This window comes from Plecotus auritus (genome assembly GCF_963455305.1).
Source record: "Plecotus auritus genome assembly, chromosome: 4".
Classification (NCBI taxonomy): domain Eukaryota; kingdom Metazoa; phylum Chordata; class Mammalia; order Chiroptera; family Vespertilionidae; genus Plecotus; species Plecotus auritus.
The window spans coordinates 43,434,209-43,439,233 of record NC_137775.1 but is presented as its reverse complement, the minus strand read 5'-3'; the positions used below and the strand labels follow the sequence as shown (position 1 = coordinate 43,439,233).

The 5,025-nt window shown below is 49.6% G+C and overlaps 1 pseudogene across 1 annotated transcript; it reads left to right on the top strand.

The window, feature by feature from the left end:
- Nucleotides 1–243: 243 nt before the first annotated feature.
- Nucleotides 244–3,989, top strand: LOC308246683 (DNA-directed RNA polymerase III subunit RPC3-like; annotated as a pseudogene). The gene is made up of 2 exons: nucleotides 244–280; nucleotides 2,543–3,989. The product of its transcript is annotated as a DNA-directed RNA polymerase III subunit RPC3-like (transcript).
- Nucleotides 3,990–5,025: the final 1,036 nt, after the last annotated feature.

Here is a 5,025-nt window from a genome sequence, read left to right as displayed (position 1 = left end):
TATAATGTTGTATGTCAACTATAATTGAAAAATAAAAAATTAGAACCACATGGTTTCACTTATGTGTGGGATATAAAACTGAAAGCAACAAATGAACAACAACTCATAGACACAGAAAACAGTATGGTGGTTACCAGAGGGAAGGGGGGTAGAGGAGTAGAAAAGGGTTAGGGGGCCAAATATATGGTTGCAAGAAAAAATTTTTAAAAAATTTAAAAAGTTCAGTCCAGGGGGAGATCCAAGATGGCTGCTGATGGGACAGCAGGCTACAAGATAGTGTGTGAGTGAGAGAACAAAAGGAGAGTGCGTAGACGTGCGGGGAGTGTCTGTATTTATGAGTGAGGGACAACTATATTCCAAGGGACTGTTGGGGACTGGCAGACTGGACTCCCCTGGCCGGGCAGCCTCTACTGCTGCTGAAATCTCTCTCAGAGCGGCCAGCTCTGCCACAGAGACCGCACCATCTTGAAGGGGAGACTGGCTGTGATTGGGAGCCTTCAACCAGGGAGACCTTGGATACCTCCTAGGATCTTACAACCACAATGCCCAGGGACCAGCTGCCTCAGCTGCAAACCCACGAACACCAGGATTCAACCTCCCAGACCGCGGGCTGTCCAGGGGGAGACAAAGCGGCATCGAAAACCCGGACGGGCCCTGCGCCTTCTCACAGAGCAGATAGAAGGAACAGCTGAATTGAATAACACCCACCCAGAACTGGCGAATTAAACACAGCTGGTGAGGCAATCCACAGACAGAGAGGTCAGATATCGCCTAGAGCAGTGGTCGGCAAACTGCAGCTCGCGAGCCACATGCAGCTCACAAGCCACGGTTTGCCGCTCTGTTGACTAATGAGTTTGCCAACCACTGGACTAGACTAAATGTTACCATGTAGTTGGAAGCTGTGAGGATTAGGCAATTGTGGCATATCGCGAGCCGCGGTTTGCTGCTCTGTTGACTAATGAGTTTGCCAACCACTGGACTAGACTAAATGTTACCGTGTAGTTGGAAGCTATGAGGATTAGGCAATTGTGGCATATCGCGAGCCGCGGTTTGCCAACCACTGGCCTAGAGAAAGGTAAGATTTGGGATCCAGGCTGGAGGGAGAAACGCAGGCAGCGGAAACTCAAGTCTCAGAGGAAAACTGCACCCCACAAAATATGCACCCATTGGGATCAGTGTAGCCCTCAAATGTGGAAGGGGGTCCACAGGGCTGCTGGCAGAAGGGGACTCTAGATAACCCACAACTGGACTGGGCTCAGAAAGGCAGCCTGAAGTTCTGTATTGGCTGAGCAGAGCCAGGGGAAAAAGACTTGTGCAGAGCCAGAGGGGAAAAAGTCGCATGCAGTGCCAGGGGAAAAAGACGCAAGTCTAGTCGAATCCTCTGGCTTTTTTCTTTTTAAATCCTTACTTTTGCTTGCTAAGTCCAGTACATAGGATCTTCCAATTAAAAACACTCACTGAGGCTGTCTCCCCAGTCTGCGAGGCAGTCCGGCTGGGTCCTCCTTCTCCTCCTCCCCCTCCTTTAATCCTGCTTTTTCTATCCTCCTCCGTAATGAATCTCACTCGTTAGTGTGGAATAAACTTCCTCTTTAACATGCCTTGGTCTCCGACTCCTGTTTCCTGTGCCTCAAACCTTACATTTGGTGCCGTGAAACCCGGGAGGGTGCGAGCATCCCATTTGACCATTCACGGTCCAGGGTGCCCCCCTCTTCTCTCCTCGTGGCTCAGGACCCTCAGGCTCCTCCCCCCCGGCTCGGCAGCATCAGCGGTAAGTCCCAGCCCGTGCTAATTCCTGGCAGTCGTTCTCCGGCGTCTCTGTCTGTAAACCGCGGCCCGCATCAGAGATTGCCTTCCAGGCCCCTCCAGGAGGGGTTCCGAACCTGGGGAGGCAGCGGAGACGTTCCTGCCCCCCCTCGGTTCTCTGGCCTTTTGGAAGTAAGGGAGATGTCCCCTACTGACCCTCGGGTTCCCCGTTCGTAGCCTTGGCTGGGACGCTGGTCCTTAGCCTCCGCTACTGACCCCAGGTTTTGGTATGGGCAATCAAAAACCTAAACCGGATCCTAAGACACCTCTAGGATGTCTCCTCACCAATCTAGCTACTTCTGTAATGTGGCATGGCCTCAGTATGAATTGGAATGAGTCCAGATGACCCGAAAGGGGGACTTAACATCCTCACTGACCTCAGTAATTTCTGCCGACGAGCCGGGAAGTGGCCTGAGGTCCCATATGTCTAGGCTTTTTTCTATCTGCGCTCCTGTCCCTCCCTCTGCTCCTTCTGTTCCACAGTCCAGGTTCTCCTAGCTCACGAGAAACCCCCTCAAACCGGTCCTCAGCCCCCTTTCTCTGTCTTCTGGCTCTTTTGACACAGCCGATCTTTCATTTCCACCTCTCTCATTCCCGTCACCCCGCCTTCTGCTCCTTCTCTTCCTCCTCCTCCTTCTTCACTGCGGCGGCCTGTGGCCGCTGCTGCGGGAGCCACCATCACTGCCTCGGGGCGCAAGCCAAGCAGAGGCCACCACGCCAGCTGCTCCAAACAGCTAAGTGAAAAAGGCCCTGTGTGTCCTCATCCAGCATAACCTGGTGACATACCAAGTGCACAAACGTGGCACGGTGGAGTATGAAGCCCAGTGCAGCCGGGTGCTGCGAATGCTCAGGTACCCCCGGTACATCTATACTGCCAAAACACTGTACAGTGTCACTGGCGAGCTGATTGTGGAGGAGCTGCTGTTGAATGGCAAGATGACAATGTCAGCTCTTGTGAAGAGAGTGGCAGACCGGCTGACAGAAACTATGTGGAAGACGGCAAGACCATGGACTATGCTGAGGTATCAAGCACATTTGTGCGACTAGCAGACACGCACTTTGTGCAGCGTTGCCCGTTGGTGTCTCCCACTGAGAATTCAGAGCCTGGGCCACCGCAGCCTGCCCCCACTCCTGTCATCAGTGAAAAGGACATGTACCTGGTTCCTAAACTGAGCTTGATAGGGAAAGGTAAAAGGAGGAGATCGTCTGAAAATGATGCTACTGGGGAGCCCAAGGCCAAGAGATGAAAACATAGCACAGATAATAAAGAGCCCATTCCAGATGATGGAATTTATTGGCAGGCCAACCTTGACAGATTCCACCAGCACTTCCGAGACCAAGCCATTGTCAACAGGATGGACCAGACCAACAGCGAGATCATAAGGACCATGCTTCTAATGAGTGAGATTACCACTCCCTCTAGTGCCCCCTTCACCCAGCCATTGTCTTCCAATGAGATCTTCAGATCCCTACCTGCTGGCTACAACATCTCTAAGCAAGTTCTTGATCAGTATCTCACTCTGCTGGCAGATGATCCACTACAGTTTGTTGGAAAGTCTGGCGACAGTGGTGGAGGAACGTATGTCATCAACCTACATAAGGTTCTCGGATCCCTAGCCACAGCCACTCTGGAGTCAGTAGTACAGGAGAGATTTGGGTCTCGCTGCACCAGAACATTTCGTCTAGTTTTGCAAAAGAAACACCTGGAACAGAAGCAGGTAGAAGACTTTGCAATGATTCCAGCAAAGGAGGCGAAGGATATGCTTTATAAGATGCTCTCAGAAAATTTTATATTGCTCCAGGAAATTCCCAAAACACCAGACCATGCCCCTTCCAGGACCTTCTATTTGTACACTGTGAACATCCTGTCAGTTGCCCGCATGTTGCTGCACAGGTGCTACAAGAGCATAACCAACTTGATAGAAAGGAGGGAATTTGAAACCAAGGAGAACAAGCGGCTCCTAGAAAAGTCTCATAGGGTGAAAGCCATCATCGCATCCATGCAGGCTACAGGTGCAGAGGAGGCATAGCTACAGGAAATAGAGGAGGTGATCACAGCCCCTGAACGCCAGCAGATAGAGACTCTAAAACATAACGTCAACAAGTTGGACTCCAGCGAGATGCAGGTGGATGAAATTATCTTCTTGCTGGAGTCGTACATAGAGAGCAACATGAAGAGGCAGTGACCCTGAAGAAGAGTCTTCCTCAAAGACCTGAGGGAATGGAAGGAGAAATAAAGGAGGTGCCTGGATGCATTCTTTGCTGTGGGGTAAACTATGGATTCTTGTACTGAAACCCTCTATCCCTGCCTCCTAGAATACACCAGCTTGCTGATCCTGTCTTCGAACCATCACTACATTCTCTCCTCCTTGGCAGGAAAAAGAAACTTAGATCCCACCCAGAAGTCAGCCCCGTCTGTGTTTGAACATTCCTGGCAGTGAAGAAACTTCTTCCTAAGCAGTTCATTACATTTTCAAAAAGCTATATCTGTTACCTGGCTGGTGTCTGCTCAGTGGTTGAGTGTTGACCGATGAACCAGGAGGTCACGGTTCTATTCCCGATAAAGGTACATGCTCAGGCTGTGGGCTCAATCCCCAGTAGGGGGCATGCAGGAGGCAGCCGATCAATGATTCTCATCATTGATGTTTCTATCCCTCTCCCTCTCCTTTCCTCTTTGTAATCAATAAAAGGAAAAAAGAAATAAAAACACTCACTGAGACAAGGGAAAGTTGTTTTTGTGGAAACTGGGGATCAGAGTGGGGAGAGACGAACAGAAAACCAGCTCTGGGGCAGTCTGTCCCTCCAACCCAGTATTAAGTGCGGCAGGAAAAGCAAAAGCTAAATATGGGGTAGAGAGGCCTTTTAGCTCCAGATATTAAGACAGAAACACTGCCACCCAGGGGTTGTAGCAGAAATTGACTCTTGTGTATAAATACAACTAAAGGCAGGCTGAGAACCAAAGAGAAGAGAGATCCCGCCTGATTGAAAACAGGGTTGTGGCTTATGACACAGAGGAGCAGTAAATCGCAGGGAACTTCAATACTGTGCTGTCTACAGAAAGGAAAAATATGTGCCAAGCAGAACAGTAGAGGAAGTGAACGACCTTCACTATGTCACATTTTTATTTTTTATCTTTTATTTAAGAAACTAAATTTTTTCTCTCACTTGATTTTACCTTGTTTACTATATTTTTAATTTTAACTATTATTATTACTACTATTA